General features: G+C 39.6%; 1 non-coding gene across 1 annotated transcript; it reads right to left on the reverse strand.

The window, feature by feature from the left end:
- Positions 1-23,306: 23,306 nt before the first annotated feature.
- Positions 23,307-23,412, reverse strand: LOC120366168 (U6 spliceosomal RNA). The gene has a single exon (XR_005580915.1). It is a non-coding gene; the product is annotated as a U6 spliceosomal RNA (small nuclear RNA).
- Positions 23,413-23,880: the final 468 nt, after the last annotated feature.

Below are 23,880 nucleotides of genomic sequence, written 5' to 3' on the forward strand. Positions count from 1 at the left end.
CATTTTAGTTCTTATTTGTATAAATAGCACTTTTTTTTTTTTTTTTTTTTTTTTTTTTTTTAAGACATGGTCTCACTATCTCATCCAGGCTAGAGTGCAGAGGTGCCATCTCGCTTACTGCAACCTTTGCCTCCCAGGATCAACTGACTCTCCTGCCTTATCCTCCCAAGTAGCTGGGATTACAAGGTGTGCACCACCACACCTGGCTAATTTTTGTACTTTTTAGTAGAGATGGGGTTTCACCATGTTGGCCAGCCTGGTTTCAAACTCCTGACCTTAGGTGATCCACCTGCCTGGGCTCCCACAGTGCCGAGATTACAGGCATGAGCCAACCTGCCCAGCCAATAGCACTTCTTAATCACACAAAATATGTAAAGAAAAATAGGAAGAGGAGGAGGAGGAAACAAAATAAGCAAAACAGTGCTTCTCTAAGATGATATGGAAAATTCCAGGTGCTCGCTAACCTTAACTTTTCTAAGTAAAGCATTTGGTGGTCTGCATAGAAACTACTGGACTTGTGAGTGACCATCAGAGTTGCTCTAAGACTGGTCAGTTATTTCACTCGGGTTTAGACTGGATTTGTTGCTCATCTTTCAGAATAGACAGATGCAATCTGTGCAAACACAAGGGACTTCAATGACAATCTTACAAATAGTTAGAGAGCTGGTTGTCTTTGACATTTCTAGGCTGACCAACTATACCAAACATCTGATTTACAGACCAGAATTGCAAAACAAGTATATATGAAGATCAAAGGAATCAAGAGTACATGTAGAGATCATGAGTAAAAATTATTTTATGTGTTGTCAGTGATGGTTTCCACAATAATAATTATAATATGGTTATAATAATACAATCCAAGTACAAGTTCTTATCCAGGAAGAAGCTGGAGCTTCCAGTGATGAGCAGACCAGAAGACCAAATTGTGAAATGTCTCATTTTTAGGTCAGCCCAATACAATCTGAAATGAAGACAATTCTCTTCTTTAATGCTGCTGTCTTCACTACCCTTTATCTTTCCCTATACCGTGAAGGTGGGGATGTATACTAATGTCTAGAAATTTTTGAAATTCTAGGAGGCTAAATAGAATCTGCTAATTCTAGTTTGATAATCCACAATATTCCTGAAATCAAAGTATCATCTCCTATATTTTTCCCATACTGTGATTTCTAGTTTGTCATTATACCAGGCTACTGAATCTGAACTCAAGAAACAACAAAAAAAAAGCATTTTGAACAAAAACTATCTTTTCCAGTGCCAGGCATGGTGGCTCAGTACTGTAATCCCAGTACTTTGAGAGGCCGAGGTGAGAGGATCACTTGAGCTCAGGAGCTCAAGATCAGCCTGAGCAACATAGGGAGACAGGTCTTGTTCCGTCACCCAGGCTGGAGTGCAGTGGTGTGATCAGCTCAATGCAGCCTCAACCTCTGGGCTCAAGCGATTCTTTCACTTCAGCCTCCCAAGTAGATGGGAGCACAGGCACAAGCCACCATGTCTGGCTAATTTATTTTTATTTTTTGTAGAGACAGGGTCTCCCTATGTTGCCCAAGCTGGTATCAAACTTTTGGGCTCAAGTGATCCTCCTGCCTTGGCCTCCCAAAATGCTGGGGTTACAGGCATGAGTCACTGTACCTGACCAGAAAATAACAGTTAAAAATGTGGATTTGAACCAGTTACACTGGCTCATGTCTATAATTCCAGTGCTTTGGGAACTGAGGCGAGCAGATCACCTAAGGTCAGGAGTTTGAGACCAGCCTGACCAACACGGTGAAGCCTCATCTCCACTAAAAATACAAAAATTAGCCAGGCATGGTGGCACATGCCTGTAATCCCAGCTACTGGGGAGGCTGAGGCAGGAGAATCACTTGAACTCAGGAGGTGGCGGTTGCAGTAAGCCGAGATTGCACCATTGCTCTCTACCCTGGGCGACAAGAGCAAAACTCCATCTCAAACATATATATATATGAATATATATGAATTATCTGTGGTTATCAGAGGCTGGGAAGAATAATGGGAGGGGAAGATGATGAGAGGTTATATAACACAAATTTACAACTGGATGAGAGGAATAAGTGCTAGTGTTCTATAGCCCTATAGGGTGCATATGGTTAACAATAATTTAATGTATTTTTTCAAAAAGCTAGAAGAGAGAATTTTGAATGTTCATAACACAAAGAAATAATAAATTTTCAAGGTGATGGATATGCTAATTACCCAGATTTGATCATTGCACATTGTACACATGTACTGAAATATCATTGTATCCAATGAATATGTACCATGTCAACTAGAAATAAAAGGAAAAAAATCAAATTTTTAAAAATATGTGAATTAGGTCTGGGCACAATGGTTCACGCCTATAATCCCAGCACTTTGGGAAACTGAGGTGGGTGGATCATCTGAGACCGGGAGTTCAAGACCAGCTGACTGACATGGAGAAACCCCATCTCTATTAAAAATACAAAATTAGCTGGGTGTGGGGGTGCATGCCTGTAATCCCAGCTACTTGGGAGGCTGAGGCAGGAAAATCCCTTGAACCTGGGAAGCGCAGGCTGCAGTGAGCTGAGAGCGCACGGTTGCACTCCAGCCTGGGCAACAAGAGTGAAACTCCGCCTCAAAAGGAAAAGTGAATTCTCTCCAATTGACTTATAGATTCAATTGCAATTCCAATTAAAATCCCAGCAGACTTTTTTGATGGAATTTGACAACTTAATTATAAAATGCATATGGAAGTGCAAAGGGCCAAAATTAGCCAACATGATCTTGCAGATGAATAAGTTAGGGGACTTGCCATTTTAGATATTAAAATTTTAAGAGCCATAATAATTAGGATATAAATAACTATTGGTGCAGGGATAGGAAAAAATCAATGAATCTGAAGAGAGAGCCCACACTTAAATCACTCATATAAATGGAGGCACTGAAGAATAAAGGAGAAAGATAAAAGAAACTTTCAGTGCTAGGATGATTGTGTATCCATAGTCACAAAAATGAAATTGGACCCTTTATACCATACATAGAAATAATTCCCAGATTAATTAAAAATCTGGCAAAATTGTAAAAATTTTAGAAAATAATATGGGTGAAAATATTTGTTGCCTTGATGCAGGAGAGTTTTCCTAATAAGACACAAAATGTACCCACCATAAAATAAAAAATTGGTAAACTGGAGTACATTAAAATTGAGAACATTTATTCATCAAAAGACTTAATATAATACCTACCATCAACTGGGAAAAGATATATAACTACAATACATTTAAATGATAAAAGAGTAGTATCAAAAAATACAAAAAACATTTATGAGTCAATGACATTCTAACACAAGTCAAGAAAATGGGAAAAGATTAAAACAGGTACCTTACAAAAGAGGAAACTCAAATCATCATAAACATACGAAAAGATGCTCAACCTTATGAGTAAGAAGGGAAATGCAAAGTAGAATCCTATTGAAATATTTTTGCATACCCAACACATAAACACAAGTAAGCATGACAATTCCAAACATAGAAAATGCTGTGGAATGATGGGAACTTTATACACTGCTGGTAAGCATGTAAATTTGTACAAGTACTCTGAAAAACAGTTTGGCATTACCCAGAAAGATTGAACATGTATATATCTTGTGACTTTGCAGTTCTGTCCCCAGTTATATACCCAAGAGGAATTTGTGCACTAGGAAACATGTACTTGAATGTTCATAGCAGCGTTGTTCATAATAATAAAAAATCAGAAGCAATCCAAATGTCCACCAAAAGTACAATATATAAAGTCTCATATATCAAGTAGTAGAATGATATGTATAGTATGATTCCATTTATGTTAAAATATTTTTAAAATACATAGCTTTTAAATAGGCAGAAACGTTTCTAAAAGAACGTTCATGAAACTGTTAAAGTGGTTTCCTCTGGGGAAGGAAATGGAATTGATGAGTGGGTGGAGGTGGAGGTAAAGAGTGACATTTACATTTTGTAACATGTTATATGTTTAAAAAGAAAAATGTACAAATATACCATTAAAAATTAAATTACATTGGGAAACTTACTGGAAATGAAAAATAATTAAATCAGGAAGAAAGTTAATTCCATTTTCAATACGAGAGGGAAAAAGGACATGTACCTAGTTTCAAAATTAGAATAATAATACCTGCCATTTCTGAGGCAGCTTGCAGTTTACAATTGATAACTAACACCTGCTACGATCCAGACACATGTTTATCTTTTTTTTTAGAGACGGGGTTTCACCATGTTGTTCTGGCTGGTCTTGAACTCCTGACCTCAGGTGATCCACCCGTCTCGGCCTCCCAAAGTGCTGGGATTACAAGCATGAGCCACCATGCCCGGCCTGTGTTTATCCTTTTACCTATTTTAACTCATTTAATTCTCACAAAGACCCTATAAGATAAATACTGTTATTCTCCCATCTTACTGATGAGGAAACTGAGGTACAGACAGGATAAGTTACTGGCTCATGGTCACATTGCCAGTAAGTGGCAGAGCTGGGATTCTGGCTCTTATATCTCAGCTCTTGATCCCTTTTGCTAAATTACACATACACAAAAGCATTTTCGTATTGACTCATGTGCCCCGAAGCACCTACTGTCCCCATATCATGAGAGAGACAACTAGGACCCCTATCTTAGTATGCTGCTATGAATTATTTTCATGTGCATGTACCCACTAGATTTTGGACTCCATCATGCAAGGAATCTCCATTTTGTTGCTGTTATATCCTAGTTTTGCACTTTGGCACACAGTAAGTGGGCAATTTTAAATGCTGTGGTGATTTAAATTGTCCCCAAATTTCTTAGCACTCCCTTTAAGAGGTACAGTCTAATTGCCCTTCCCTTGGGTATGGGCTGGATTTAGTGGCTCACTTCTAATGGATAGAATAAAGCAAAAATGGCATCGTGTGACTTCAGAGACTAGGACTTACGAGGCACTGTGGCTTCCTGCTGTCTCTTAGGCTTGCGCTCATGCTCTCTCTCTCTACTCCTCCCTCCATCTGTCCTCCTGCTCTCAGAACACTTGCTCTGAGGGAAACCAGTTGCCACATCATGGGGAGAGGCCTATGTGCTGAGAAACTGAGGCCTCCAGCCAACAGCCAACAAGAAACTAAGGCTTCCTGCTAATAGCTCACATGGGTGAGCTTGGAAGTTGATCCTCCGGCCTCAGTCATGCTTTCTGATGACTGCAGCCCAGCTTTTCTCTGGACTATATCATCCACTTAAGCTTCTACCAAATGTGTAACCTTTAGAAACTGTGAAATAATAACTGTTCATTGTTCTAAGTCACAAAACATTGGGACAATTTGTTACACAGCAATAGATAACTAATATAAATATTCTTTATTTAAAAAAATAGGTGGCCGGGCATGGTGGCTCACACCTGTAATCCAAACACTCTGGGAAGCCAAGGCAGAGGAATTGCTTGAGCTTAGGAGTTTGAGACCAGCTGGGCAATATAGTGCGACCCTGTCTCTAAAAAAAACTAATAAATAAACTAGCCAGCCATGGTGGCATGCCTGTAGTCCTAGCTACTTGAGAGATTGAGATGGGAGGAAGCTGTTCTCCCACTTTAAGGCCATACAGCCACTTTGAGGCTGTAGTGAGCTGTAATTGTACCACTGTACTCCAGCCTGGGTAACAGAGACCCTGTCTCTAAAATAATAATAATATGTATGTTTATATTCATAACTTGAATATTTATGAAGCATGTTAATGTGATTTTCTCTCTTTCATTTTCATTTACACAATCTTTTTTTTAGTTGACCAAAAGCATTCATTTGCCTGGTGGCAGTGCATGGAGGGTGGGATTAGAACTGTCAAAGCAAGGATTTTAAAAGGCAGAGTTAAAAATCAGCTTCTGGCTAGACATCCTGGCTTATGCCTGTAATCTCAGCACTTTGGCAGGCTGAGATGGGAGGATTGCTTAAGCTCAGGAGTTTGAGACTAGCCTGAGCAACATCGTGAAACCTCATCTCTACAAAAAATTGAAAAATAAGCTGAGTGTGGTGGTGCATGCCTATAGTTCCAGCTACTTGGGAAGCTGAGGCAGGAGGATCACTTGAGCCCGGGAGATCGAAGCTGTAGCAGCCTGGGTGGCAGAGCATTAGATTATCTCAAAAAACAAATGAACAACGATAACAACAACAATAAAAACCCAGCTTCTTATATCCAAAATAGGATTTCTCATTGAAATTATTTAGAAAGCCAGAAGTTATTTAGAAAGCCAGAAGAAAGATGAGAGAAAATATTTTCCAGATACCTTTTACCACCACTGACATGTCAAAGGTTACACCTGATAAACTAGATCACAGTTTCTTTTATAGTATAAACAGACACATTTTTTCACCTGTAATGACTAGACCATTGTGCTTGCTGTCCCAGGATGGAGCAAGGATAGGACACTGAGGAAGCTGAATGTCTGAACCTCTTCCTGTTCTAGTGGATGGCAGGGAGAAGAAGGGAGGGGGGAGTTAGGAAAACTAGGTAATGAAAAGTTCTCTTGATCCCAGGAGTAAATCCCAGGGAAGGAAGGTGTGTTGAACTGATTGAGGGGAAGGCTAAGGCCTGAGAGGTTTCTCTTCTATTTCCCATTTTGGGATTCCAGAAGGAAATCACGAGTGAAGGTGAGTCAGCAATACAATTAGGTAGGCCCAGAAGAGGAAAAAGAGCAAAACAGAGTAGCCAGGAAAAGAGAACCCAGTTTGGGCGTTTGTTAGCTCCTGTGTGGTGTGAAAGGCACTCAGATATTCCTGCATCTCTGGTGGAGAAAACGGAACCTGGCTCAGCTGAGAGATAACATCTCTGTCATGGGGAGGTTGAAGTGATCCCACAGAAGTGGAGAGGAAGCTGTTGAACAGAAGCTGTGGCAGAGACTCAAAGAGGCCTACAGTGCTGGTGAGAACCATGGTGGCCTGAGTCGGCTGAGGTATATCACCAGGTCCTGACCAGGTAAAGAAAAAGGACCATCCTTGGAAATACTGAAGCTACTGACCTAAGCAACAGATACCAGCAGAAGAGCATAATGAACCCCTGTGAGGCCTTAGTGGACACCAGTCTGGGAGCCAGTCCAGGGCAGCTCGTCTCAGTCATTTGAATACAGAAACTGACAACTAAGAATGTTAGATTGAAGATAGAGTTTCAAATATTAAAATAATTATTAGAAATAAATTAGAAGTGTCAAACTACTAATAAGACAGTGAGGAATTATTAGGACAAAATCTCTAAGGTATACTGAATACTGAAGCCACTATGCCCTGAGGGCACTTGCCAATACAGCCAATTTGAGCCTCTATTTCCAAAGGAGGAAAGTACAAAAGAAAATTCTTCCAGGTTTACTAGTTTATGTGCATATAGTTGTTTGTAATAATCTCTGATGATGGTTTGAATTTCTGTGAAACCTGTGGTGATATACCCTTTACCATTTTTTATTGCATCAATTTGGTTATTCTCTCTTTTCTTTTTTATTAATCTGGCTAGTGTTCTGTCTATTTTGTTGATCTTTTTGAAAAACCAGCTCCTGAATTTACTGATTTTTTGAGGTGTTTTTTGTGTCTCTATCTCCTTCAGTTCTGCTCTGATCTTAGTTATTTCTTGTCTTCTACAAGGTTTTGAGGTTTTCTTTGATCTTGCTTCTCTGGCTCTTTCAATTTTGACGATAGGGCGTCAATATTAGATCTCTCCTTGCTTCTCATGTGGGCACTTATTGCTATATATTTTCCTCTAGAGACTGCTTTAAATGTGTCCCAGAGATTCTGATATATTGTATCTTCATTCTTGCTGGTTTCAAAGAATATCTTTATTCTGCCTTCATTACACTGTTTATCCAGTCAACATTCAAGAGCCAGTTGTTCAGTCTCCATGAAGCCGTGTGGTTCTGAGTTAGTTTCTGAATTCTGAGTTGTAACTTGATTGCACTGTGGTCTGAGAGACTGTTTGTTATGATTTCCGTTCTTTTGCATTTGCTGAGGAGTGATCTACTTCCAATTATGTGGTGAATTTTAGAGTAGGTGTGATGTGGTGCTGAGAAGAATGTATATTCTGTGAATTTGGGGTGGAGAGTTCTGTAAATGTCTATTAGGTTTGCTTGTTCCAGGTCTGAGTTCAATCCTGGATATCCTTGTTAATTTTCTGTCTGGTCGATCGGTCTAATATTGACCATGGGGTGTTAAAGTCTCCCATTATTATTGTGTCGGAGTCTAAGTCTCTTTATAAGTCATTAAGAACTTGCCTTATGTATCTGGGTGCTCCTGTATTGGGCTTGTATGTATTTAGGATCATTAGCTCTTCTTGTTGCATTGATCCTTTTACCATTATGTAATGTCCTTCTTTGTCTCCTTTGATCTTTGTTGCTTTAAAGTCTATTTTAGGCCGGGCGCGGTGGCTCAAGCCTGTAATCCCAGCACTTTGGGAGGCCGAGGTGGGTGGATCACGAGGTTGAGAGATCGATACCATCCTGTTCAACATAGTGAAACCCCGTCTCTACTAAAAATACAAAAAACTAGCTGGGCGTGGTGGCACGTGCCTGTAATCCCAGCTACTTAGGAGGCTGAGGCAGGAGAATTGCCTGAGCCCAGGAGGCGGAGGTTGCGGTGAGCTGAGATCGCGCCATTGCACTCCAGCCTGGGTAACAAGAGCGAAACTCCGTCTCAAAAAAAAAAAAAAAAAAAAAAAAGTCTATTTTATCAGAGATGAGAATTGCAACCCGTTTTTTTTGTTTTTTTTTTTTTTTTTTTTTCTCTCCATTTGCTTGGTAAATCTTCCTCCATCCCTTTATTTTGAGCCTTTGTGTATCCTTGCATGTGAGATGGGTTTCTGGGATACAGCACACCGATGGGATGTGGCTTTTTATCCAATTGCCAGTCTGTGTCTTTTGATTGGGGCATTTTGTCCATTTACATTTAGGGTTAATATTGTTATGTGTGAATTTGATCCTGCCATTTTGATGCTAGCTGGCTGTTTTGCCCATTAGTTGATGCAGATTTTTCATTGTGTTGATGCTCTTTACCATTTGGTATGTTTTTGGAGTGCCTGGTACTGGTTGTTCCTTTCTATGTGTAGAGCCTCTTTCAGGAGCTCTTGTAAAGCAGGCCTGGTGGTGATGAAATCTCTGAGTACTTGCTTGTTCGCAAAGGATTTTATTTTTCCTTCACTTACGAAGCTTGGTTTGGCTGGATATGAAATTCTGAGTTGAAAGTTCTTTTCTTTAAGGATGTTGAATATTGGCCCCCACTGTCTTCTGGCTTGTAGGGTTTCTGCTGAGAGATCTGCTGTGAGTCTGATGGGCTTCCCTTTGTCTGTAACCCGACCTTTCTCTCTGGCTGCCCTTAGCATTTTCTCCTTCATTTCAACCCTTGCGAATCTGATGATTATGTGCTTTGGGGTTGCTCTTCTTGAGGAATATCTCTGTGGTGTTCTCTTTATTTCCTGGACTTGAATATTGGCCTGCCTTGCTAGGTTGGGGAAGTTTTCCTGGATAATATCCTGAAGAGTATTTTCCAGTTTGAATTCATTCTCTTCGTCACATTCAGGTACACCTATCAAACGTAGATTAGGTCTTTTCACATAGTCCTACATTTCTTGGATACTTTGTTCATTCTTTTTTACCCTTTTTTTCTCTAATCTTGCCTTCTCATTTTATTTCATTGAGTTGATCTTTGACCTCTGATATACTTTCTTCTGATTGGTCAATTCAGCTGTTGAAACTTGTGCATGCTTCACTAAGTTCTCGTATTGTGTTTTTCAGCTCCATCAATTCACTTATATTCCTCTCTAAGTTGTCCATTCTCGTTAGCATTTTGTCAAATCTTTTTTCAAGGTTCTTAGTTTCTTTGCATTGGGTTAGAATATGTTCTTTTAGGTCACAGAAGTTTCTTATTACCCACCTTCTAAAGCCTGTCATTTCATCACACTCATTCTCCATCCAGCCTTGTTCCCTTGCTGGTGAGGAGTTGTGATCCCTACAAGGGTAGGAGTAGAGGTGTTCTGGTTTTGGGTGTTTTCATCCTTTTTGTGCTTGTTTCTTCCCATCTTTGTGAATTTATCCACCTGTCATCTTTAAGAAATGGATAAATTCCTGGACACTTGCCTCCTCCCAAGCCTAAACCAGGAAGAAGTCAAAACCCTGAATAGACCAATAACAAGGTCTGAAGTTGAAGCAGCAATTAAGAGCCTAGCACCCAAAAAAAAGCCCAGGTCCAGAAGAGTTCACATCCAAATTCTACCAGACATACAAAGAGGAGCTGGTACCATTCTTCTGAAACTATTCCAAATAATCAAAAAAGAGGGAATCCTTCCCACATCATTTTATGAGACCAACATCATCCTGATACCAAAACCCGGCAGAGAATCAGCAAGAAAAGAAAACTTAAGGCCAATATCCATGATGAACATACATGCAAAAATCTTCAATAAAATACTGGCAAGCCAATTGCAATAGCACATCAAAATGCTTATCCATCACGATCAAGTAGGATTCATCCTGGAGATGCAAGGCTGGTTCAACATACTCAAGTCTATAAACATAATTCACCACATAAACAGAACCAAAGACAAAAACCACATGATTATCTCAATAGATGCAGAGAAGGCCTTTGACAAAATTCAACAGCCCTTTATGCTAAAAACCCTCTATAAACTAGGTATTGACGGAACATATCTCAAAATAATAAAAGCTATTTATGACAAACCCACAGCCAATATCATACTGAATGGGCAAAAAATTGGAAGCATTCCCTTTGAAATCTGGCACTAGACAAAGATGTCCTCTCTCTTAACTCCTATTCAATATAGTACTGGAAGTTCTAGCCAGAGCAATCAGCCAAGAAAAAGAAATAAAGGGTATTCAAATAGGAAAGGTGGAAGTCAAATTTTCTCTATTTGCAGACCACATGATTGAATATCTAGAAGACCCCATCTTCTCAGCCCCAAATCTCCTGAAACTGATAAGCAACTTCAGCAAAGTCTCAGAATACAAAATCAATGTGCAAAAATCACAAGCATTCCTATACACCAATAACAGACTTAAAGAGAGCCAAATCAAGAATGAACTGCCATTCACAATTGCTACAAAGAGAATAAAATACCTAGGAATACAACCAACAAGGAACGTACAGGATCTCTTCAAGGAGAACTACAAACCACTGCTCAACAAAATAAGAGAGGACACAAACAGATAAAGAAACATTCCATATTCATGGTTAGGAAGAATCAATATCATGAAAATGGCCATACTGCCCAAAGTAATTAACAGATTCAACGCTATCCCCATCAGGCTACCTTCTTCGCAGAACTGGAAAAAAACACCTTAAACTTCATATGGAGGCAAAAGAGAGCCTGCATAGCCAAGTCAATTCTATGCAAAAAGAACAAAGTGGGAGGCATCACACTACCAGACTTCAAACTATACTACAAGGCTGCAGTAATCAAAACAGCATGGTCCTCGTAACAAAACAGAGATATAGACCAATGGAACACAACAGAGGCCTCAGAGGCAACACAACATATCTACAAACATCCGATATTTGACAAACTTGACAAAAACAAGCAATGGGGAAAGGATTCACTGTTTAATAAATGGTGCTGAGAAAACTGGCTAGCTATGTGCACAAGCAGAAACTGGACCCCTTCCTTACACCTTACGCTAAAATTGACTCCAGATGGATTAAAGACTTAAACATAAGACCTAACACCATAAAAACCCTAGAAGAAAATCTAGGCAAAACCATCCAGGACATAGGCGTAGGCAAGGACTTCATGACCAAAACACCAAAAGCATTGGCAACAAAAGCCAAAATAGACAAATGGAACCTAACCAAATGCCACAGCTTCTGCACAGCAAAAGAAACAGTCATTAGAGTGTTAGTCTGGCAACCAACAGAATGGGAAAAAATTTTTGCAGTTTACCCATCTGACAAAGGGCTGATATCCAGAATTTACAAACAGCGTAAACAGATTTACAAGAAAAAAACAAACAAGCCCATTCAAAAGTGGGCAAAGGATATGAACAGATACTTTACAAAAGAAGACATACAGGAGGCCAATAAACAGATGAAAAAATGCTCATCATCACTGGTCATTAGAAAAATGCAAATCAAAACTGCATTGAGATACCATCTCACGCCAGTTAGAATGGCAATCATTAAAAAATCTGGAGACAACAGATGCTGGAGAGGATGTGGAGAAACAGGAACACTTTTACACTGTTGGTGGGAGTGTAAATTAGTTCAACCATTGTGGAAGACAGTGTGGCGATTCCTCAAGGACATAGAAATAGAAATTCCATTTGACTCAGCAATCCCATTACTGGGTAGATATCCAAAGGATTGTAAATCGTTCTACTATAAGAACACATGCACATGAATGTTCATTGCAGCACAGTTTACAACAGAAAAGACCTGGAACCAACTCAAATGCCCATCGATGACAGACTGGACAGGAAAATGTGGTATATATACACCATGGAATATTATGCAGCCACCAAAAACAATGAGTTTGTGATCTTTGTAGAGACATGGATGAACCTGGAAACCATCATTCTCAGCAAATTCACACAAGAACAGAAAATCAAACACCGCATGTTCTCACTCATAGGCGGGTGTTGAACAATGAGAATACATGGACACAGGGAGGGGAGCACTACACACTGGGGTCTGTTGGGGGAAAATAGGGGAGGGACAGCGGGGGCTGGGGAGTTGGGGAGAGATAGCATGGGGAGAAATGCCAGATATAGGTGAAGGGGAGAAAGGCAGCAAATCACACTGCCACATGTGTACCTATGCAACAATCTTGCATGTTCTTCACATGTACCCCAAAACCTAAAATGCAATTAAAAAAAAGAAATTCCACAAAAACAAACAAACAATAAAAGAAAATTCACCAAATTAGCTAAGCATGATGGTATGCACCTGTGGCCCCAGCTACTGGGAAGGCTGAGGCAGGAGAATCACTTGAGCCCAGGAATTCAAGGCTGCACTGAGCCATGTTTGTGCCACACCACTGTATTCCAGCCTGAGTGACAGAGTGAGACCCTGTCCTAAAAAAAAAAAAAAAAAAAAAAAAAGCCGGCTCAGTGACTCACGCCTGTAATTCCAGCACTTTGGGAGGCCAATGTGGGCAGATTACTTGAAGTCAGGAGTTTGAGACCAGCCTGGCCAACATGGTGAAACCTTGCCTCAACTAAAAATACAAAAAATTAGCTGGGCATGGTGGCGTCTGACTATAATCTCAGCTACTCAGGAGGCTGAGGCAGAAGAATTGCTCGAACCCTGGAGGTGAAGGTTGCAGTGAGCGGAGATAATGCCACTGTACTCCTGTCTAGGTAACACAGCAAGACTCTGTCTCAAAAAAAAACAAAAAACAAACAAACAAAAAAAACAAAAACTTAAGCAAACCAAAAAGAAAATCCATCAATAGAACTGGGAATTCAAAGGCTACATTTTCCCCAGATTTCTACCCTTAAGGGAATGCTGACCAGTAAAATGAGGAAACAATTTCATCTCTGAAAATTCGTAATGACTTGCGGGCATTATAGAAGTTATAACCACAGGGTGGTCCAAAACAATTCAAGCCACAAATTTCATTTAATTTGGTGCCATATTGATGAAGCCCCTAGGAGTCAAAGTAACAAATACAAATTCATTTTAAGAAGTGACCCTCATCCTGGGCCTCAATGGATTTACACAAATAATTTTTTAAGGTTAATAAGCAGCACCAGTAAAAAACAACTAAGCATACATAATAAATAGGTACCACGTATGAGAGATAGAAAACATAAAAGAGTAGAAGCAGAGTCAGAAAGACTTGAAACACTGGAATTTTCAAATACAGATTATAAAACAACTATGCCTACTATTGTTAAATAAATAAAAGCTAAGCTTGAAAATATCTTCAAGATACTGGAAACTCCAAAAAGTGACCAAAAAAAATTTAAGAACAATGTAAGTAAACTTCTAGAAATAAAGATTACAACTACTGAGATAGGGAGCAAAACAAAAACCAGCAGTTTAATAGCATATTAGATACAGCTGAAAAGAAAATTGGAGAACAAGAAGGTTGGGTCACAAGATTTTACAGGATGCAGCACAGAAATTCAAAGAAATATAATATATGAGAGAGAAATTAAAATTCATAGACGACAGAGTGAGAAAGTCTAACAGATATTTCATTAGAGTACTAGAAGAAGAGAGATTATATGGCAGAAACAGTATTTGAAGAAATACTGGCCTAAAGTTTCCCAGAACTTATGAATGAAATTAATTCACATACTCGAGAGGTCAAAGAAATCCCAGGAAGGAAGGCAAACAGGAGGAGAGGAAGAAGAAAAAGAAGAAAGTAGAGAGGGAAAGGGAGAAAAGAAGGATAAGGAAAGAAGGAAGAAAGAAAAGAAAGAAAGAGAGAGAGAGTGGTAGGGAGGGAAAGGAAAGAAAGGAGAAAAAGAAAGAAAAATTCACACTCAGACTCATCACAGTAAAACTAATGAACACCAAAGGAAAAGATTTGAGGGAAGGGCAAGTGTAGAGATCATTATCAAAGGAATGGCCGTGAGACAGACCACTGACTTCTCAGTAGCTGTGAGAAGCCAGATGACAATGCAATAACACCCTCTATGGGCTGAAAGAAAATAATCGATAATCTATTATTCTATTCTTAGTGAAAGAAGTCTTTCAAGAATGAGGGCACAAGGCCGGGCACGGTGGCTCAAGCCTGTAATCCCAGCACTTTGGGAGGCCGAGGCGGGTGGATCACGAGGTCGAGAGATCGAGACCATCCTGGTCAACGTGGTGAAATCCCGTCTCTACTAAAAAAATACAAAAAAAATTAGCTGGGCATGGTGGCGCGTGCCTGTAATCCCAGCTACTCAGGAGGCTGAGGCAGGAGAATTGCCTGAACCCAGGAGGCGGAGGTTGCGGTGAGCCGAGATCGCGCCATTGCACTCCAGCCTGGGTAACAAGAGCAACACTCTGTCTCAAAAAAAAAAAAAAAAAAAAAAAAGAATGAGGGCACAGTAGTATTAATATATACATTTCTAAAAAGAAATGGAAACAAAGATACTATGGTATTATCCAGACCTTTTTAAAAAGGAATTCAGAGGAGTGTCATTCTGGAAGAAAAAATGTGATACTAGATGGGTGTTCTGAGATGCAAGAAAGAATGAAGAGTAAAGAGAGCGGTAAATATGTGAATAAATTTAAACATTGCAAAATTATGCAAACATTAACAATGTCATATGAGGTGAAAAAATAAGTTAAATACACAAAAATAAAAGCATGCAAATTAGGAGGAGAGTAAATTAAGTTAGTGTTTAGTTTTTGTAGTATTTAGCACAAGAATATCATTAGTGACTAACTTTTTACTTAATGGGTGATGTATACATATAAACATGTTAAGCTAAACTCTTAAAAAAAATAAAGACAGAATGTAGCCTACAAACCAGCACATTAGAATTTTTTAAATAAGGAATAAAAATAATACAAAAGAAGAAAAGAAGAGAAAAAGAAGTATACATAAGTGAGGCAAAGAAGAAGCAAAATGTAAAGTGATAGATTTAAAATATTAGTTACCAATATCAGTTAATTAAAATAAATAAAATGTAAATGGATTAAATACTTCAGTTAAAAGACAAAGTTTCTAAGACTGGATAAAACCTTATAAATATTCAAACAGGTTGAAATTTAAAAATAAAAATAGATCTACCCTGCAAATGTAACTCCAAAAGAACCGGCATTCCTATATTAATAGTACACAAAATAGATTTTAAGCCAAAAATCATTATTGAAAATAATTTGGCAATTCCTCAAAAAGCTAAAAATAGAATTACCATATGGCCTGGTAATTCCACTCCTAAGTATTATATATGTATCCCAAAGAATTGAAAGCAGGGACTCAAACAGGTACTTGTATACCGGTGTTCATTGTAGCATTATTTACAATAGTCAAAAGGTGGAAACAACCCACGTATCAAACAGATGTATGAACAAAATGTGGTCTATACATACAATGGAATAGTATTCAGACATAAAGAGGAGTGGAGTTCTGATATACGCCCCAGCATGGATAAACCTTGAAGACATATGCTAAGTGAAATAAGATGCAAAAGGACAAAAATTGTATAACTTCACCTACGTGAAATATCTCAAATAGGAAAATTCATAGAAATGTAAAGTAGATTAAAGTTTGTCAAGGCCTGGGGAGAAGGGACCTGGGGAGTTTTCACCTACTAGTTATTGAGTTTCAGTTTGGGGTGATGATAAAGTTTTGGAAATAGATAGTGGTGGTAGTTGTATAACATTGTGGACCTAAGTAATGCCACTAAATTGCACCCTTAAAAACAGTTTAAATGGGCTGAACATGGTGACTTATGCCTTTAATCCTTGCACTTTGGGAGGCTGAGGTGGGCAGATCACTTGAGCACCAGAGTTTGAGACCAGCTTGAGCAACACAGTGAAACCCTGTCTCTACAAAAAATAAGAAAATTAGCTGAGCATGATGGCATTCGACTGTTCCAGCTACTCCAGAGGCTAAGGTGGGAAGATCACTTCAACCCAGGAGGTCGTGGCTGCAGTGAGCCATGACTCACCACTGCACTCCAGCCTGGGCAACAGAATAGAATCGTGTCTCAGAATAAATGAATAGGCCAGGTGTGGTGGCTCACGCCTGTAATCCCAGCATTTTGGGAGGTCTACAAGGGTGGATCACTTGAGGTTAGGAGTTTGAGACGAGCCTGACCAAATAGTGAAACCCTGTCTCTACTAAAAATACAAAAATTAGCCATGCGTGGTGCTGGGCACCTGTAATCCCAGCTACCCAGCAGGCTGAGGCAGGAGAATCGCTTGAACCCAGGAGTCGGAGATTGCAGTGAGCCGAGACCACATCACTGCACTCTAGCCTGGGCAACAGAGTGAGACTCTGTCTCAAAAAATTAAATTAAAAACAAACAAATAAATAAACAGTTAAAATGGCAAATTTTGTTATATATATTTTATCAGAATTTCAAAATTACAAAGATAATCACTTAACAATGTAATATCAGTTTGCCAGGAAAATATTAAAAATTTGAATTTATAAGCACCGAATGGTGCAGACTCAGATTATATAAGAGAAAAATCAGAAGACTCATATGGAGAAATAGACAAATCTATAATTATATGGAAAATTTAAAAATACATCTCTTAATAATTGATAGAACAAAAAGAAAAATCACTAAATAGGCCAGGAGTGGTGGCTCACGCCTTTAATCCCAGAACTTTGGGAGGCCGTGGCAGGTGAAACGTCTGAGTTCAGGAGTTCAAGACCAGCCTGGCCAACATGGTGAAACACTGTCTCTACTAAAAATATAAAAATTCGCTGGGTGTAGTGGCATGGCCTACAGTCTCAGCTATTTGGGAGGCTGAGGCATGAGAATTCCTTGAACCCAGGAGGCAGAAGCTGTGGTGAGCTGAAATTGTGCCACTGCACTCCAGCCTGGGCAACAGAGTGAGAGTCTGTCTCAAAAAAAAAAAAAAAAAAAAAAAAAAAAAAAAAAAATTCCTAAGAGGATTCAAACAATAATGATTAATAAAACTGATCTAATAGAGATTACATATATTTCATTAAACAACTGCAGAAAAAAATTCCAAAGTCCACACAGAATATTTCAAAAATGAACTCATACATAGTCATTAAAGCAAGCCTCAATAGATTTTAAAGTATTAAGATAATACAGAGGATGTTTTCTGACCTAATGTCATCTAACCATAAATCAATAATAAAAAGGTAAACAGAGCATCTCCATGTTTGGAAGATTAAAACCATGCTTCTAAATAACTCATGGGTCAAATAAGAAATCATAGTGGAAAACATTTTTAATTTTTTTTTTTTTTTTTGAGATGGAGTCTCAATCTTCTTGCCCAGGTTGTAGTGCAGTGTCAAGATCTCAGCTCACTACAACCTCTGCCTCCCTGGTTCAAGCGATTTTCCTGCCTCAGCCTCCTGAGTACCTGATTACAGATGCCTGCTACCATGCCCGGCCAATTTTTGTACTTTTAGTAGAGACGGGGTTTCACCAGGTTGGCCAGGCTGGTCTCGAACTCGTGACCTCAGGTGATCCACCCACTTCGGCCTCCCAAAGTGTTGGGATTACAGGCATGAGCCACCACGCCCATGGGTGAACTGTGCCTTTTTAAAATGTGTGACTTAAAAATTACTTCATATCAAAAACTTGCAGGGTAACAGCCGAAGTGTTTACAGAGCTGATGTATAGCCTTCCATTTTATATTAGAAAAGAAAAAAGGCTAAAGATAAATGAGCCAAGCATCTGCCTCAGGATATTAGAAATAAACTGCAAGATAAACAGAAATAAAGTAGTAGGAAAGAGATAACAAATAAGAACAAAGCTGTATAAAATAGAAAAACCATATAACAGGAACAATAAATTCAATAGTTGATTCTTTGAGAAGACCAAAAAAGGTATAAAATCTTTGGTGAGACTAATGAGAGACACACATACACACATACAGAGGGAGAGAGAGAAAGAACACACACACATACACAAACTCACTATCAGGAGTGAAAAGGGGATATTACTCCAGATGTATATAGATGAAAAGGGGATATTACTCCAGATGTATATAGCGGAAAGATAATAAGAGGATATAATGAATGACTTAATGCTAATCCATTTGACAAAGTACACTATATGGACTAATTTCCGCTGGGAAAAATCAACAAATGCTACAAAGACATTTTAAAAAACCAGAACATGATTCTGCTAAGAGAGCATTTGAAAAAATAATAATACAAAAAACAAAAACAAAAATCTCAAGCAATCCTTTGTTCATTAAATAAATTGAATCATTTATAGAAAATCAACAAAGAAAATTCCAGGACCAGAAGACTTTGTGAGTTCTACTAATCTTTTAAGGAACAAAGTATTTTAATATCACATAAACACATACAAGAAGGAATAACTCTCAAACTCATAAGACACTAAAATTCATTATGAAGAGTACAGCAAAATAAAATTACAATCTAATTTGACTTATGGATATATGTTGAGAAAATCTGAAACAATATATTAGCAGACTGAATCCAGCAATATAAAAGGATAATATAGAAAAGCAAGTTAAACGTATCCTAGGAACACAAAATTGGTTTAATATTTGAAAATGAATCAATGTAATTTGTCACATTAATAGAATAAAGGAGAGAATAAACCCATATGACTCCCCCAATATATTTAGAAAAAATGAATGGTTAAAAAAAGTCAGTATGTATTCTTAACTTTAAAAATCAACAAACTTGAAATAAGAGGAAACTTATAAGTCAAATACAGTACGTACAGAAAATCTATAGCAAACATCATGAAAAGTAGTGAAGTTGCTGTGTCAGAAGGTGTGGGCGAGGTAGCTCATGCTTGTAATCCCAACACTTTGGGAAGCCGAGGCAGGCAGATCACCTGATGCCTGGAGTTTGAGACCAGCCTGGCCAACATGGCGAAACCCCGTCTCTACTAAAAATTCAAAAATTAGGCCGGGCGCGGTGGCTCAAGCCTGTAATCCCAGCACTTTGGGAGGCTGAGGCGGGTGGATCACGAGGTCGAGAGATCGAGACCATCCTGGTCAACAGGGTGAAACCCCGTCTCCACTAAAAATACAAAAGAATTAGCTGGGCATGGTGGCGCGTGCCTGTAATCCCACCTACTCAGGAGGCTGAGGCAGGAGAATTGCCTAAACCCAGGAGGCGGAGGTTGCGGTGAGCTGAGATCGCGCCATTGCACTCCAGCCTGGGTAACAAGAGCGAAATTCCATCTCAAAAAAAAAAAAAAAAAAAAAATTCAAAAATTAGCAGGATGTGGTGATGGGGGCCTGTAATCCCAGCTACTCAGGAGGCTAAGGCAGAAGAACTGCTGGAACCCGGGAGCAGAGGTTGCAGTGAGCAGAGATCATGCCACTACTCTCCAGCCTGGGCCACTGAGTGAGACTCTGTCACAGAAAAAAAAAAAGAGGCTGGGCACGGTTGCTAGCACCTGTAATCCCTGCACTTTGGGAGGCCAAGGATGCAGATCACCTGAGATCAGGAGTTCAAGACCAGCCTGGCCAACACAATGAAACCCTGTCTCTACAAAAAATGCAGAATTAGCCAGGCGTGGTGGTGTGTGCCTGTAATCCCAGCTACTGGGGAGGCTGAGGCAGGAGAATTGCTTGAACCCGGGATGCGAAGGTTGCAGTGAGCCGAAATGGCACCACTGCACTCCAGTCTGGGCAAAAAGAGCAAAACTCCGTCAATAGCAAAAAAAGGTGCATATAACTTTAGTTTTGCTAGACAATGCCACACTCTTCTTCAAAGTGGTTGTTGTACTAATTTATAATCTCAGCAACAGCCTATAAGAATTCTCGCCGGGCGCGGTGGCTCACGCCTGTAATCCCAGCACTTTGGGAGGCCGAGGCGGGTGGATCACGAGGTCAAGAGATCGAGACCATCCTGGTCAACATGGTGAAACCCCGTCTCTACTAAAAATACAAAAATTTAGCTGGGCATGGTGGTGTGTGCCTGTAATCCCAGCTACTCGGGAGGCTGAGGCAGGAGAATTGCCTGAACCCAGGAGGCGGAGGTTGCGGTGAGCCGAGATCGCGCCATTGCACTCCAGCCTGGGTAACAAGAGTGAAACTCCGTCTCAAAAAAAAAAAAAAAAAAAAAAAAAGAATTCTCATCACCACTCCCCATTACCCAAAGCCTGTGAACCACTGTCCTAGAGAAACTCTTACAATGTGTACTACAGATAAGCACAAGAATTTTCTCAGCAGCATTGTTCTGAGTAGCCTGAAACTGGAAACAATTCACTGTGCTTCTGGGGAGGCAGCAACATTTTACATCCGGATCATGGTACTGGTTATATAGATATTCATTATCATTATTCAAACCATACATATACGCTTTATGCACTTTTCTCTACATATTGCCTATGTTTCATTTGAACTTCTATAAAGTCATCTTCCAAGAAACTTTACACACGTTTTAATCTTATCTGATTTTACAATTACTGCTTGTGGTTCCTGTAAGAAACATGTTCATATTAGTTAGGGTTCCGGTAGAAAATAAATTATTTGTTTGTACAAATTTGGTAATTTGGGAAGAGTTTAATTTAAAAGGACCATCTACAAAGGTGTGGGCAACGTTTAAGAAACTCAAAAGTGGTAATGAAATACTCTAGAACTAGCAACTTGGGATGCCTTTCCCACTCATTGGGGCAAGGAAAGAAAGCCATTATTAGAACCGAGAGATATGAGCTATGTGGAAAGAGCTGCTCAACTTGAGCTGTGACCTCTAGTGGAAAGACAAAGCCAGGCCACAGCACAGTGACTTCACACAAAGAGAATAAACACCCTGATCTTGCTCTTCTCCCTTGCCTCTCCCAATCTTCTGTCTGTGCTCCTTGTTGCTGAACCCAACTGGAAGCCAGAAGGCAAGAGAATGTGTTGATGTAATGCATTTAGGTCAGCCACCCAGGGAACCCAGCAGAATGGAGCTGGGCAAAGAGTAGATCTGGGCACAGATGACAAGTTGCCCACATGCCCACCTGAATCTAAAACAGTAGCCACTTTCAGTGTTTTTCGTTTAAACTACAAGGTTTAGGGAGAAGGAGAAATGACCAAGAGACTTAAATTGTGGCTGGTACAATCTCTGCTCTGCAGCTGGTGACAAGGCCTACACTGGTACTCAAGGCTACCGTCTTCCACCTCCCACTTCTGTTCTTTCCTTCCACCAGCACTTCAGCAGGATGTGTTTTACCTCTCTCCTTGTCCCAGGTGACCGGAGTAAAGATGCTTTTGCCTGCTTTGCAAAGTAGAATTGGAGAGACCCAAACTTCATTGCATGTAGAATATGAGACATTGATTATCTTGTTTTTATTGGGTGACTACACTTTTCCTGTAACCAGACCACTGGACCAAGGAATGCTAAGAGGTTTTTCATTGAACCCCTGAGCTCTGAACATAGCTCTCCCTGTCCATCCCAACCAGGTAGCAGCAACCTAATTACTGCTATTAAGGATATATCACCCCTTCTCTATGTATTGGTTCTATGACCTGAGCTGAGGGATCCCTGATGGCTGGAGTAAGTCTTAGCCTCCATTTCATTGAAACCATGTCTATTATACTTCCCATTTTTTTAGAAGAGGACACTAAAACCAAAAGAATTTGCAACATTTGCCTAAGACTGCATAGTTAGTACAACAATGGGCCTAGAAACTCAGCCTCCTGACTTTCAGACTCATTTGCTCCCTACACGCTGGAGGAGTACAGCTGCGCCTTATCCCTGTAACAGGTGGACACGGGAAACAGCAATAACACAATGTTAGACTGTGATAAAGGTGACTCAGGGGAGGGAGAAACACACAGTAGCAGATGTCCTCTAAATATTAAGGCACTGTAGAGAATAAGACATTTGTCATCCTGCCATCTCATTGTGCCAAGCTACAGGAGTAATGTTTCTGCCCTGTGTTTTTCCAAAGCAGGGCCTTTTCCAAAACAATTCAGGGTGATGACTACTTGAGTGCATTTTAATGTGTGCTAATGAATTTTCTGGATACTGGAAAAGAACATTTTTCTTGTAATAATGTCCCCTCTCCTTTCCCTCAGAGGAGCCCACATTGCCTTTCTTTTTTTTTTTTTTTTTTTTTGGTCACAGAGAAGTCCATGCTAGTGAAGCAATTAAGAGCTCTTTCTAACCCATAAATCACCCACGAAATGGATATTCCAGTGCATTTATAGGGATTTGGGGACTCATGCAAGGGAAGTTTGTGAATGACTCTGCATTTTAGGATTTCCACAGTCTTTCTGAGGCCCGTTAAACTGGCCAGTAGGTAGTAGGTAATGAGGCATAAGCCTGGGAGGTGGGGTGATTCAAAGAAAGAATGAAAGAAATGAGCCTGAATCAGCCAAAGTGAAAACTTAGTTTGCAAGCATTGGTGCCTCTTCAGACTTCTTAGCAACTTGAAGAAGGGAATCACCATTTTATCACTTTTATTATCTTATTTATTTTTATACTTTAACATAGTCAGTAGTAGGTTGCAGTACGTCGCTAAGAGGGAGGAAAACCAACTTCATACATTAGTGTCATGCTTTTTAATATATTCACTGGGGAAAATTAATAAAGCATTTTATTTAGGGCTTTCAATGTGTCTATCAAAGGAGAAACTAATCAGGGGAAATTCAGTCTATTAAGTTGGTGAGGAATGATATTTTTCGATAGGAGAGTTTTTCACACCTGTTAGATCATATAAATTCAGTGAATGCTTTTTTTCCCTCACGAAAAGTGAGGAAGCAGTAAACATTTCAAACACAGTATTTTTTTTCCTGTCATCCTTACACAGGGGCTATGCTAATCTTCTCTGTATCATTTCAAGTAATTAAAATTAAAAATAATTATTTTTAAGTGAAGTATTTAATATACTGATCTTAAGATTCAGTTCCATAACTTTTTTTTTTTTTTTAATTTTAGAGACAGGGTCTCGTTCTGTCACCCAGGCTGCAGTACAGTGGAATGATCATGGCTCACTGCAACCTCAAACCCCTGGGCTTAAGTAATTCTCCCACCTCAGCCTACCAAGTATCTGGAGCCACAGGTATGCACAGCCATACCAGGCTAATTTTTTTTTTTTTTTTTTTGACCAGCTATATTGCCCAGGCTGATCTTGAACTCCTGGCCTTAAGAAATCCTCCCAGCTCAGCCTCCTGAAGCACTGGGATTACAAGCCTGAGCCACCATGCTTGGCCAATAGCGTTTGGTTTGGTTTTGAAATGGAGTCTCACTCTGTCAGCAGGCTGGAGTGCAGTGGCACAATCTTGGTTCACCGCAACCTCCGGCTCCCAGGTTCAAGTGATTCTCCTGCCTCAGCCTCC

This window comes from Saimiri boliviensis, chromosome 11 (assembly GCF_048565385.1).
Source record: "Saimiri boliviensis isolate mSaiBol1 chromosome 11, mSaiBol1.pri, whole genome shotgun sequence".
NCBI classification, from domain to species: Eukaryota; Metazoa; Chordata; class Mammalia; order Primates; family Cebidae; genus Saimiri; species Saimiri boliviensis.